This window comes from Rhinatrema bivittatum, chromosome 2 (assembly GCF_901001135.1).
Source record: "Rhinatrema bivittatum chromosome 2, aRhiBiv1.1, whole genome shotgun sequence".
NCBI lineage: Eukaryota > Metazoa > Chordata > Amphibia > Gymnophiona > Rhinatrematidae > Rhinatrema > Rhinatrema bivittatum.
This window is the reverse complement of record NC_042616.1, coordinates 330,151,936-330,166,597: the sequence shown is the minus strand read 5'-3', so window position 1 is coordinate 330,166,597 and position 14,662 is coordinate 330,151,936. Positions and strand designations below refer to the sequence as shown.

Genomic DNA, 14,662 nt, shown 5'->3' with positions numbered 1-14,662 from the left:
GTAACCCCTTTAAAACAATCATATGATACCTTGTTCAGTGCTGTGCTTAATGATAGAGTTAATTTCTTAGTGTCCAGTTAAATGAATCCAGAACAAGTGGGTTATGCACCTCTACCAGCAGATGGAGATGGAGCAAACTGACATCACAGTATATATACCCCTACAGTGACATCAGCCTGCCAGTATTCTCCGTCTCTAGCAGATGGTGAATGTGCATCTCCCAACTGGGGATTGCTTCAATTTGGGAAAAAAAGGAGATATAAGGAAAATAAATTTGCCCCACTCTCCTTCGGTGATACAAAATGGTCCCTCCCCCAGTTGAGAATTCCTGAAGTGATATGTGCCTTGGTCTGGTAGCTGGATTTTCAGCCGGTGGTGGGTGCAAGAAGCCGAGCATGGCGGTTGCGGAATATGCCCTCTCCCTCTGCAGCCAAAGACAGTCTCTGTACTCAGCCAGGTAGGACTGAGCTCAGGTAAGTTTTAACATAAATAAATAAATAAATAAATACTGACAGAGGAGGAGTGTGTTTTGGAAGGTGTTCCTCCTTCCTCTGGTCTGTGTGCTTGGCGCACCGTTCTGATGTTGGTCCTGTACCGTGGGAGGTCAAGGGACGTGGGCAGCCTGGCGGGTTGAGCAGTCTCTGTAGGCTAGGCCTCGTTCTGAGGCTTTTTCACTGCATGCCACGTGGTAGGCCTCAATGGCGTCACGCGCTTTCTTTAGGCTGCCCTCTACAGGTTTGTTGGTTTGTTGTGTGCGTCTAGCTGTGCATCCAGGTTGTAAGTCCAGTTTTTGCATGCTTAGTTGGGCCTCGTTTTGTGCATCCAAGTTAGATGGCACCTTAGTGGCCGCACGCTTACCTGGGCGCACAAGCTGAGCATTGCTATGTGCTTACATTTCTTTTGCAGTACCTATCCTAGGGACGTTTAAGATTTGGAAGCCTAGGTATTGGGAAACCTAGGTGTGAGATGCCTAAGTATTGCACGCCTAATTTTTTGGATGCCCTAAATTAAAAAAAAAAAAAAAGATGGACGCACGCCTTTGGTCGCTGCTCAGCGCACTGTTGGCCTAATGGCGCCTATTCCTAAGAAACCTAAGCGTCTTTCTCTTTGCGCTACTTGTCATATTCGGGCATTTCAGCCTGGAATGTCTGCTAACTTGTGCAAGCGCTGTTTGGAGACTCAGAGAGAATTGTCTTCCTCTGATTTCACTAAGTCTGGTTCTTCCCAACCGGATGTAGGCCCGGGGAAAGATGTGTCAGATGGGGCACCTGATTTTGGAAATCCCCTAACTGTTTCTTCAGCAGAGGAGAGTAGCTCAGTGAGTATGTCTCCGGTACCTCCTGGTTTTGGTATGGATACTTCTACATTTTCATGGATAGAATTTTTCCAGGGATTGCAATTCTTTCTTCAGATGTAGTCCTCAGCCCTGTCCAATGCTTTCAGGGCAGAATCGCAGGCTGGAATCTTGCTTAGACCTACTGTTAAGTGCCGGGGTACACCTAGATCGGCAGCGGGACTGCCCAGTAGAGATCCGGATGGCACGGATGATGAGACTGATCCTGACTCTCTAGAGGATGGTGAAATTCCTCCAGGATTAGAATCGTTTAGGGCTATGCTACAGTTCTTTCATAGAGATGAACTGCCAGCTCTGATTTTCCAGACCTTGAAAATGCTCGGGGTTCCTGGGGTAGATTCTGTGTCTGAGCCAAAGAAAAATCCCATTTTGGTTTCCTTGCCCCAGAGGATAATTTCAAAGGGGGTCGGATTTTGGAAGGTAAATCACTCACAACTCCTAGAACAACTATCAAACATAGGAATCAAAGGCACAGCCCTCTGTTGGTTCAAATCGTTCCTATCCAACAGGTTTTACAAGGTCAGAATCAACAACAAGGAATCTGACCCCATCCTATCAGACCAAGGCGTACCACAAGGTTAATCCCTCTCCCCTACCCTGTTCAACATTTACCTCCTCCCCCTCTGCCATTTGCTATCTCAACTCAAGCTTACTCATTACCTCTATGCAGACGACATCCAGATCCTAATCCCCATCACAGAATCAATTCAAAAAACCTTCGTCTACTGGGAGAATTGTCTTAAACCAATTAAACAACTACTCTCCAGCCTAAACCTGATTCTAAACTCCAGCAAAACAGAGCTGCTACTAATCTCACACAACCTGAACAACCACCCACCTAGTCTGGCACAAACCACATCTTTAAACATGGAGCTCTCTGCAGACGTCAGGAATTTAGGTACTTGGCTTGACAATCAACTTAACCTTAAAAAATTCATAAACACAACCACCAAGGACTGCTTCTTTAAACTACAGGTCCTAAAGAAACTAAAGCCACTCCTTCACTTCAATGACTTTCGCCTCGTTCTTCAATCCATTATTTTTTCGAAACTTGATTACTGCAACTCAATCTTACTGGGCCTCCCCTCCAACAGCATCAAACCCCTACAGATGGTACAAAACGCCGCAGCCAGAATCCTAACTAACACTAATAGAAGAGACCATATTACCCCCATCTTGAACTACCTCCACTGGCTACCCATCAAACAGAGAATCATATATAAAACCTTAACCATTATCCATAAAACAATTCATAACGTCGCACCTATATCTCTACAAACCCAACTTCGCCTACAATCATCGGCCAGACCCATCAGAAGTGCCTACAAAGGCACATTAGTCGCAGTTCCCGCCAAATCAACGTTAAGAAAAAGAGCACTATCCACTGCGGGACCACATCAATGGAATGCGCTCCCACCAGACATAAGACTCGAACCCAATCTACCAGAGTTCAAAAAAAGGTTAAAAACCTGGCTCTTCAGGCAAGCATTCCAATTCCCAGAGTGAAACTAGGCACCTCCTCCTGTCTTTCAGATCCAACCATTGCAAGGTGTCACAAACACATTGACACTCAATTTCATACACGGACTTGATTATTCACAATATCTATTTATTTAAGTCATCCTTTTCATATTATATTATTTAACCGATTACTTGCAGACTATTTACGCTACCAACGTTCCTTGTAAAACGTGAACACGAATAATGTTATAATAATATTATAGGTTTGTTAAATACTATTGTTACTTTCACTGTTCCTTGTAATAATGTTCAATAGTTGATTGTTGTCATTCTATGTTCTATGTAAAAAACCCCAGTCTAATCTACCAGACCAGGGCAACCTTTTCGTTACTTGTAAACCGGACTGATTTGTATTGCATACAGGAATTCCGGTATATAAAAATTAAAAATAAATAAATAAATAAAATAAATAAATAAGGCCTGTACCCTCTGGATCCTATGGTAAGAAAGTGTTTGTTTTCCGAAGGTAGATGCATTTGTGTGTGCTGTCTCCAAATAAACCACTATTCCCATGGAAGGAGGAGCGACCTTGAAGGATTTTCATGATAGAAGGCTTGAGACTGTCCTTAAACAAGCATTTGAAGCAGTGACAATGATGTTGCAGATTGCTTCTTGTTGTTCTGTGGTGGCTTGCTCTTGTTTACTTCTTTCACAGGAGGTTGATGACTCTGGGGTAAACTACAGGAAAGTTATGGAGCCCACAACTGCCTTCTTGACAGATGTGGGCTGTGATTTGGTCCGTACTTCAGCCAGAGGGGGGTGGCTTTAGTAATAGTGGCCAGGCATCAGTTATGGTTGAGAAATTGGTCAGTTGATGTGAACTCCAAGGATAACCTCACCAAATTTCCCTTTAAAGGCTTGCTCTTAATTGGGAGCGAGTTGGAGAAACTGGCCAGTAAGTGGGGTGAATCACTGGTTCCTTGTTTGCTGGAGGATAAGAAGCAGACTCCATGTTCCTTTAACATGAGAGGTCATGCTAGAGGATCCAAGCGTTTTCGACCCTATAGAGCAGCGACCTTTCAGAGGATTCGACCCTTCGGTAGGTCTCAGTCCTTTCGTCTCAGACAACCCAGAAGGGATGCAGGCTCAGGTAGTGGAACCTCCTGAGCCTCCCGGTGAAAGTTTGCAGACCCACCCCGGGAACAGGAGACAGATGCTTTTCTCTCTTCTATCAGAGGTGGGTTGAAATCACATTGGATCAATGGGTCTTGGAGGTGATATGAGAAGGATATGCGATGGAGTTTCACAGTGTTCCTCAGGACGTGTTCATGGAGTCTTCCTGCAACAGCCCGCAGAAGAAACAGGCAGTAGAGGATACATTGGCAAGGATCCTCAGTCTGATGTCTGTGGTTCCAGTGCCCATGTCTCAAGAAATTATGAGGTAATATTCCATTTATTTCATTGTGCCCAAGAAGGAGGGCTCCTTTCATCCCCATCCTGGATCTCAAAGGTCTCAAACATTATCTGCTAGTGAAGCATTTTCTCATAGAAACCTTGCACTCAGTTATAATGGCCATGCAGTCGGGGGAATTTCTGACCTCTCTGGCCCTCTCCGAGGTGCATCTTCACATTACCATCTGACTAGAACATCGTTTTCTGCGGTTTGCAGTTCTGGGATGCTGTTACCAGTTTTGAGCACTGCCCTTTGGTCTGGCCACCATTCCCAGGACCTTTTACAAGGTAATGGTAGTGTTGATGGCAGAGTTGAGAGAGGATGGGATCCTGGTACATCCGTATTTGGACAACTGGCTAATTCGAGCCAAGTCGCTAGAAGAGAGCCACAAGGTGATCTCCCTGTTGCAGGAACTCGGCTGGGTGGTGAACCTGGCCAAGAGCAGTCTTCAGCCTGCTCAGTCATTGGAATACCTTGGGGTTTGGTTCAATAAGAAGTAGGGCAAGGTTTTCCTGCCAGAAGCTCGTATTCAGAAGTTGATGGCACAGCTACATCTCTTGATGAACACTTTGAGCCGACCATATAATCCTACCTGCAAGTACTTGATTTAATGGTAACAACCCTGGAAGTAGTACCATGGGTGAGGGCACATATGAGTCCTTTCCAGCACTCCCTACTGTCTCGATGGAACCCGCAGTCTCAAGACCATTTGATTTGGCTCCACCTCCCAATGGAGGTCTCCTCCCAACTGCGATGGTGGCTGCAGGTGGATCATCTAAGGAAGAGAGTTTCCCTAGCACCACCAGACTGGCTAGTACTGACAACAGATACAAGCCTCCATGGTTGGAGGGCTTACGGTCAGGAGCTGACTGTGTAGGGACACTGGAGTGCAGAAGAATCTCTCTGGAACATCAATCAGCTGAAAGCCAGGGCAGTCCGGTTGGCATGTTTGCAGTTTGGTGACAGGCTGCAGGATCAATCGGTCCAGATAATGTCGGACAATGCAACAACTATGACTTACATCAATCGGCAGGGAGGAACAAAGAGCCAACAAGTGTCACAGGAAATAGATCAGCTTACGGAATGGGCCAAACTGCAGCTCCAGTTGATCTCAGCCTCGCACATAGCAGGAAAAAAAACAATGTAAGAGCAGACTTTCTCAGCAGGGAAAGTCTGGATCCAGGAGAATGGACATGTCAGATGAGGCATTTCAGCTCATTCTGGATCGCTGGGGTCTCCCGTTTCTAGACCTGCTGGCGACTTCTCACATGTGAAAATTCCACGATTCTTCTGTCGCAGGAGAGATCTGAAGTAATTGGGGATCTATGCCCTGATGCAGGAGTGGCCAGAAAACAGGTTACTCTATGCCTTTCCTCCATGGTCCATGTTGGGCAGACTGGTTCGAAGGATTGAGCGCCACCGAGGGATGGTGCTCCTGGTCACTCCAGATTGGCCCAGGAGACCATGGTATGCGGTTCTGCGGAGGCTCCTGGTGGACTCCGTCCCTTTGACTTCCGGTGCACAGGATCCTGTTGTGGCAGGGACCTGCTCTTCACGAAGATCCGATTCTGTTTTGTCTTATGGTATAGTCCTTGAAAGGGCTCGCTTGCTGATGCGTGGATACTATATGGCAGTGATTTCCACCTTGCTGAGAGCTAGAAATTTCTCCACTTCATTGGGCTATGTGCTGGTTTGGCGACTGTTTGAGGCCTGGTGTGAGGATCAAGATCCTGTTCATTCTGGAATTTCTTCAGGATTGCTTGGCCCTCAGTTTCTTAAAGGAACAAGTAGCAGCTCTCACCTGTTTCTGGGGTCAGGTGAATGGTGGATCCTTGTTGGCTCATCCTAATGTAGCCCATTTTCTAAAAGGAGTGAAACATCTTCGTCGCCCTTTGCGGTTTCCAGTGCCCTTATGGAATCTTAATTTGGTATTGGATTTTTTAGCAGGCCCTATGTTTAGACTGATGCTGAAAACTGTGTTCTTTGTGGCAATTTGTTCTGTGTGTAGGGTTTCTGAACTGCAGGCCTTGTCTTGCTGGGAGCAATTCCTCTGGGTGACCTCAGGCATGGTACAGCTGTGTACTGTTCCTTCTTTTTTTTTTTACCAAAAATGGTCACTGACTTTCACTTGAATCAGTCTATCTCCCTGCTGTCTCTGGACAGGGAGAGGGATGTAGAAGAGTATCATCAGTTGCGATCCTTGGATGTCAAGAGACATATTGTTAGGTATCTGGAGGTTACTAAGCCTGTATGGAAGACAGATCGCCTGTTTGTCCTTCAGGGCAGTATTAGACAGGGAGAGCTGGCCTCGCTGGATTAAGGAGGTAGTCACAGCTGCATACATTGATGTGAGGAAGCAGTTACCTAGTCAGGTCAGGGCTCATTCCACCATGACTCAGGCAGTGTAATGGGCAGAGGCTAGATTGTTTCTCCCGTTGACATTTACCAAACCGCGATGCAGTCCTTGTTACATACTTTTTCCAGTTATTATCGTCTGGATGTACAAGCCTGGGAGGACACAGCCTTTGCACATGTGGTTTTGACTGGACCGCGGGCAGCCTCCCGCCCTATTTGGGAGTAGCTTGGGTACATCCCACTTGATATGGATTCATCTGACTGGACGCTAAGAAATGAGAAATTACTACTTACTTGATAATTTCCTTTTCTTTAAGACAGTCAGATGAATCCAGCTTCCTCTCTTGGCTGCCGAATAATTGTATTATGGTCCTTCTGTGTAGCTACATGCTACAGGGTTTACTGTAAGTGTTAGTCCAGTCCCTAGACTAATGTTGTTATATTCTTATCTGAGCTCTGTGCTGCCTGTTGGCTGAGTACTGAAATGGTTATCTGTTTTTAATCAAGTTTTGCTAGTCTGACCACAGTTGCTTTTGAAGAGAATAATGGCAGGCTGATGTCACAGTATATATACCTCTGTAGTGACATCAGTTTGCTCAGTCTCCATCTGCTGGTAGAGATGCATAACCCACTTGTTCTGGATTCATCTGACTGTCCTAAAGAAAAGGAAATTATCAAGTAAGTAGTAATTTCTCAATATTATTTTGTATGATTATAGTTATAGTATAGTCTTCAGTTTTGATATTGAGACCAGAATTCATTAGATGGATGCTGAATGTCATTCTGAAGGAGCCATTTCTGTTCTCAGTAACTGATTTTTAACTCGCCAGGTTATTACTATTACTATATTACTTTATTTCAATTTGTAGCCTGCCTTCTCATAAAATATTGATCTAGGTGGCTAACAGTAGCCAGAGGCACATGCATATTCAGAATTCATAAGAAAAAAATCAATAAAACAAAAAATATGATAAATCATCAAAATCCTAATAATCAGCAAAACAAATTTGTTTTGGGGCCAGGGCCAACTGTTAGCACAATAAAGGGCATCTGGGGATATGCAGGAGTGGGTTGTATACTTGTCTAATTAATTTGTTCTGTGTTGATTTTTCTCTTTTAAGAAGTTTACATCCTTTGTCCTAATTTGAGGAGGGAGTTCAAAATATCAGTGTATCCAGACTCATTTCGAGATTTTGGAGTGAGGAGTTGTTCAGGGTACTGTGGGACGAGGGTAACGGTAGACTCCCATTGCTGAATGGAGCATCATCACAAACTTATATGTCTTGTTTTCTAGCCACTTCACAATCCTGTCCCAGCTGGGTGTCCCTCTGACCAGAGAGATTATGTATCTTGTTATGTTTGGGATGAATGAACACAACTTCTGTGGAGGGTTGTCTTCTGTCACTAATCTGTTGGATTTCATAAGAACATAACATAAAATATGCCATACTGGGTCAGACCAAGGGTTCATCATGCCCAGTATCCAACAGTGGCCAATCCAAGTCTCAAGTACCTGGCAAGTACTCAAGCATTAAATAGATCCCATGCTACTAATGCCGGCAATAAGTAGTGGCTATTCTCTATTGAGTTTCTGGACTTGTCCTCCAGGAACTTATCCAAACCTTTTTTAAACCCTGCTATACTAACTGCCGTAACCACGTCCTCTGGCAATGAATTCCAGAGCTTAATTGTGCATTGATTGAAAATGAATTTTCTCCTATTTGTTTTAAATGTCCTATTTGCTACCTTCATGGAGTGCCCCCTAGTCCTTGTATTATCCGAAAGAGTAAATAACTGAATCACCTTTACTCATTCTAATCCACTCAAGACTTTATAGACCTCAATCTTGTCATCCCTCAGCCGTCTCTTCTCCAAGCTGAACAGCCCTAACCTCTTTAGCCTTTCCTCAGAGGGGAGCTACTCCATCCCCTTTATCATTTTGATCGTCCTCCTTTGTAGCCTCTCCAATGCACCTATATCTTTTTTGAGGCGCGGAGGCTAGAATTGCACACAGTACTCAAGCTGTGGTTTCACCATGGAGTGATATAAATGTATTGTGACATTGTCTATTTTACTCACCATTCCTTTCCTAACATTTCCTAACATTCTGTTCACTTGTAAATTGTAGCAGCCTAACATCAACAGAAGCACTGGACCCAGATCACGGTAGGATGCTACCGTGATCCAGGCTGAAGAAAAACTACAATTTAATGGGTGGGGGGGGGGGAATGGATGTTGGAAGGGAAAGGGTTGGGATGGGCAGTAGGAGAGGGCAGCCCTAGAGAGAACATATGTTTTAAAAAAAAAAAAATCTTGGAGCAGGAGAATCTGGCATTGTTTCCCGGCCCTAATAATTTTTGTTTAATGTTGAGATGGGGTGCTATATTGAGGGGATGGCAGGACCTTTGAAGCTTGGCTCGGAATGAAGTGGGAGAATGGTTTGAGCCTGTAGGCCTGTGATATGGTATTTTTCTTTACAGTATTGCCACTTAACTGGCTATGTTCTTTTGAATATAGTTGGTTAAGTGTAATGTTATCCGGCGAACAATAGCTGAATAACTTTATACATAACTGGCAATATTCAAAAGATTATCCGGTTATGTTTAAAATGTTATCTGGCTAAGGTTAGCCAGATAACTTTAATCAGGGATATTCAGTGGGATATTTATCCTATTGAATATTCAAGGCAAGTTAACCAGCTAACCAATTCTGGATAGCTTGTCCACTCAACAGCCTACTGAATAATGAACTTATTATTAATAAAATACCACCTCTATAGTCCCAACCAACATAAATTTAAAAACAAAAAAATGAAGATATTCAGCCACTATCCAGCTTTAAATGTTAACTGGGATATTCAGTGGAATGGCCTCACTGCTGAATATACCCAGCAATTTGAAAGTTAGCCGTGGACCCCCATGGACGCTCCAGTGACACCCAGCCTGCCTCCCACTCTGGGGTCGGTTTTCTCTGCACCCTCATTTCGAGAGGAGTTGGGCCGTGTTGTCCAACAGCCAGTGCTTAATGCCCTTCGGGGCTTCCAGCTGTCACTGACACCGGCCCCGATGCCGGCATCAGAACCGGCTCCCTCTATGTTGGTGCCTCTCTTGGACAGGCTGGACCTGCTGCTCGGTGCCTTACCAATGCAACCCGTGCCGGCGGGACCCTCTGTGCCCTGCCCACCACCAATGCCTCTCGTCACGATCCCAATTCCAGGCTCCTCGGAGGAGGAAGATGTGGCTCCTCGCCCATCTCCACGGGCGAAACCACCGATGCCAGATCCTGTCCCCAGGCCATCAGGCCTCCCGGTGCCCCAATGTCCCTCACAGGTCCCAGTGCCTTTGGTGCCGGCACCACTGCTGTCGGTTCCACTTCACCGACCATCGGTGCTCGCGCCCTGTACCCTGGGGTTTAGCCTTCCTCCTTGACCTGGACACTTTGCCATTGAGGAAGAGGCCCCCTATGACCCTCTGAGCATTCCTCTGAGGCTTCCGAGGACATGCTGTCAAAGCCTTCCTCTCCAGAAGAGAGATAGCACTCCCCTCTGGAGGATCTCTCCTTTGCAAGTTTTGTCAGGGAAATGGTGGAAACCATTTCCTTCCAACTTTCCACAGAAGAGGATGCCCGCCACAAGATGTTGGAGGTCTTACAGTTTGTGGATGCTCCTAAGGAGGTGATGGCTGTCCGGGTACATGAGGTTCTTCTGGACCTCCTTCACTGTCTCTGGGAACATTCAGGTACTGTGCCTCTGGTCAGTAGGAAGACTGATGCCACCTGCCAGGTTCAACAGGCCCTAGGTTTTCAGAAGAGCCAGTTGCCACACCAGTCCGTGGTGGTGGAATCTGCCCAGAAAAAGGCCAAAAGAACCCGCTCTCACTCCTCCGCCCATCCAGGAAAAGACCAGAGAGCCTTAGATGCCCTAGGTTGTAGGATCTTCCAGGGTTCCATGCTTATCGCTTGCATAGCAGCGTACCAGTTATACATGAACCAGTAAGGACATAAGAACATGCCATTCCGGGACAGACCAAGGGTCCATCAAGCCCAGCATCCTGTTTCCAACAGTTGCCAATCCAGGCCATAAGAACCTGGCAAGTACCCAAAAACTAAGTCTATTCCATGTTACAGTTGCTAGTAATAGCTGTGGCTATTTTCTAAGTCAACTTAATTAATAGCAGGTAATGGACTTCTCCAAGAATTTATCCAATCCTTTTTAATCACAGCTATACTAACTGCACTAACCACATCCTCTGGCAACAAATTCCAGAGTTTCATTGTGCATTGAGTAAAAAAGAACTTTCTCCGATTAATTTTTAAATGTGCCATATACTAAATTCATGGAGTGCCTCCTAGTCTTTCTATTTTCCGAAAGAGTAAATAACCGATTCACATCTACCCATTCTAGACCTCTCATGATTTTAAACACCTCTATCATATCCCCCTCAGCTGTCTCTTCTCCAAGCTGAAAAGTCCTAACCTCTTTAGTCTTTCCTCATAAGGGAGCTGTTCCATTCCCCTTATCATTTTGGTAGCACTTCTCTGTACCTTCTCCATCGCAATTATATCTTTTTTGAGATGTGGTGACCAGAATTGTACACAGTATTCAAGGTGCAGTCTCACCATGGAGCGATACAGAGGCATTATGACATTTTCCATTTTATTCACCATTCCCTTTCTAATAATTCCCAACATTCTGTTTGCTTTTTTGACTGCCACAGCATACTGAACCGATAATTTCAATGCGTTATCCACTATGACGCCTAGATCTCTTTCTTTGGTTGTAGCACCTAATATGGAACCTAACATTGTGTAACTATAGCATGGGTTATTTTTCCCTATATGCATCACCTTGCACTTATCCACATTAAATTTCATTTGCCATTTTGATGCCCAATTTTCCAGTCTCACAAGATCTTCCTGCAATTTATCACAATCTGCTTGTGATTTAACTACTCTGAACAATTTTGTATCATCTGCATATTTGATTACCTCACTTGTCGTATTTCTTTCCAGATCATTTATAAATATATTGAAAAGTAAGGGTCCCAATACAGATCCCTGAGGCACTCCACTGCCCACTCCCTTCCACTGAGAAAATTGTCCATTTAATCCTACTCTGTTTCCTGTCTTTTAGCCAGTTTCTAATCCACGAAAGGACATAGCCACCTATCCCATGACATTTTACTTTTCCTAGAAGTATAACAGGAACCTCTAGAAACAGGTCCAAGAGTTCACGGAGACCCTGCCACAGCAATTTCAGGAGGGCTTAGAATCCATCCTCCAAAAAGGATTGGAAGCTAGAAAACATGAGGTGAGAGCGGCCTATGACATTTTGAAACAGTGTCAAGAATCTCCGTGGAAGCATTAGTGCCAGACGCTAGGCCTGGCTAAAAGCCTCAGATCTTCGTCCGGAGGTCCAATAAAATCTGGCCTACCTCCCTATACAGGAGAAAACCTGTTTGGGGACAAGATACAAGATGAAGTGGCCCAATTCAAGGATCACCATGAGACCCTGCGTCAGCTATCAACTACCACCTCTGATGCCTCCTCAGCGACCCATAGAGGTCCACGTAGGGATTCCAGGAAGCAGTTTTACAAACAACAGAGATACTATCCTCCACCCTCCCGTGCCCGTACAGTTCGGTCCTCCCAAAGAGGCCGCCCTCGCCAACAAAGAGCACCTAGAGCTCAACCAGCTCCCCAGCCTAGTCCTGCAGCTGGTTTTTGACTGGCATCCAGAGAGCAGAATCCAGTCCCCTTTGCCTGCACCGTCCAACCTACCTGTGGGAGGTCGTCTCTGCCACTTCAACAGTTGGTTCCCAATTACCACTGACCGATGGGTACTATCCATCGTAGCCCACGGTTACCGCCTGAATCTCCTCACTGTTCCTCCAGACTCCCCGCCCTCCCAGGCATGGAGCCTTTTAGAACACGCAATAACCCTCTATTTAGAACTCTCGACCCTGCTTCGCTCCAGAGCTGTGAAATCAGTTCCCAGTGCTCAGCGGGGATGAGGGTTCTACTCCCGGTATTTTCATATATCAAAGAGAACAGGCGGCCTTCATCCCATCCTTTGCAGAGAATGATTCAGAATGGTATCCCTGGGCACCCTACTTCCGCTTTTGAATCAAGGGGAATGGCTCTGCTCTCTGGATCTCTAGGATGCTTATGCGCACATTACGATTTTTCCACCTCGTCGCAAATATCTATGCTTCGTTGTAGGCCACCAACACTTCCAGTATAGGTTTCTCCCCTTCGAGCTGGCCTCTGTGCCCCGAGTCTTCACAAAGTGCCTGCAGTGGTGGGAGCACATTTATGCAGGAACGGTGTGCATCTGTTCCCATATCTGAACGATTGGCTTATCAAGAGCCTGTTGAAAGACAGAGCTCTTCAGTCCCTCAACGTGACATTAAGCCTCCTTCAGTCACTGGGTTTCCTCATCAACTACCTGCAATCCCAGTTGACTCCATCCTAGAAACTGACCTTCATCGGAACAGACCTAGATACCACAATGGCCAAGTCTTCCTCTTCAGTAAATGCATAGCCACCCTGACTGGGCTGGTCACATTCATCCATCGCTGGCGGGTGGCCACATTGCATCATCGGTGCATGTCACCCCAATAGCCCGCCTAGCCATGAGGGCCGCACAAGGGACCCTGCAGTCTCAGTGGCACCAAGCTACTCAGAAACTCTCGGCAGTGGTCCAGATAATCAACCCACTCCAACTCTCCCTCACCTGGTGGGCACAGGAATCCAACTTGAGCAAGGGACTTCCTTTTCAGCCCCTGGCTGTCCAGGTAACTTTGATCACTGATGCCAGCAACCTAGGCTGGGAAGCCCATGTCAACGACCTACAAACGCAAGGGCCAAGGCAGCCTGCCAGATAACTTCCTGGAAATCCGGGTGATGTGGTACGCCCTCTACGCATTCCAGGACTGCCTGTCCAACAAAGTCATCTTGATCCAGACGGACAACCAGGTAGCCATGTGGAACATGAACAAGCTGTTCACAAGGGGGCACAAGTTGTTATCTCCTCTGGCAAGTGGCGATGCAGATTTGGACCTAGGCCCTGTCGCTTTCCATGCTCCTGCGGGCCATCTACCTGGCAGGCACTGAGAATGCAATAGCGGACCGACTCAGCTGGACATTCCAGCCCTGCAAGTGGTCCCTGAATCCCTATGTAACGGGCAGAATCTTCTGCCGGTGAGGTCAGCTGGACGTAGATTTCTTTGCGTCCCCACAAAACCACAAGGTGGACAGATTCTACTCCCTGCATGGTATCCGAAGGAGACCAGCAGTGGATGCCTTCACCTGCTCCTGGAGTGGAGGCCTCCTATATGCGTACCCTCCAATTCCGCTAATAGCCAAGACTCTCGTGAAGCTACAGCAGGACCAAGGTTCCATGATTCGTAAAACCCCTTGCGACACCACCATCTCATCATACAAATCCACACTTTACCAGTACAAATCCCTCACCTCAAAATCAAAAAAAGATTTTTACGCATCCAAGATTCACAACCTGGTCTTTGACGCTAAAGCCCTCTTCACCTATGTCTCCAGCCTCACTCAAACCATACCGCGAGAAATCCCCGGCAATATGGCTCAGTCCAAAGCCGAAGAACTCGCTCAGTTTTTCCAAAATAAAATTTCCAATCTCCTAACACAACTGCCTCCCGACACAGCAGCCCTCCAGACATATCAACAACCTGCACACAAAAATGCCAGCTTAAACACCTTTGAACCTGTAGCCTCCACTGAGATACAAGCCATCCTGAGAAAAATGAAACCTTCATCTCATCCTGCAGACCACATCCCCTCCAAATTACTTCTATCTATTCCAGACACAATAGCCTCATCTTTGACAAATATCATCAACTGCTCTCTAGCCCAAGGAATCTGCCCTGATGACCTCAAAATGGCCTCAATCTCACCGCTCTTAAAGAAACCTAACCTTGACCCGAAGGAACCCAACAACTTCCGCCCCATAGCTAACCTCCCATTCATCGCCAAGATCATGGAAAAACTAGTGAACTCTCAACTCT

General features: G+C 46.0%; 1 protein-coding gene across 2 annotated transcripts in view; it reads left to right on the top strand.

Moving 5' to 3' along the window:
* The window catches only part of BBS9 (Bardet-Biedl syndrome 9), a 1,052,120-nt gene that overhangs the window by 217,981 nt on the left and 819,477 nt on the right, over positions 1 to 14,662 (top strand). The gene's annotated exons all lie outside the window — the stretch shown is intronic.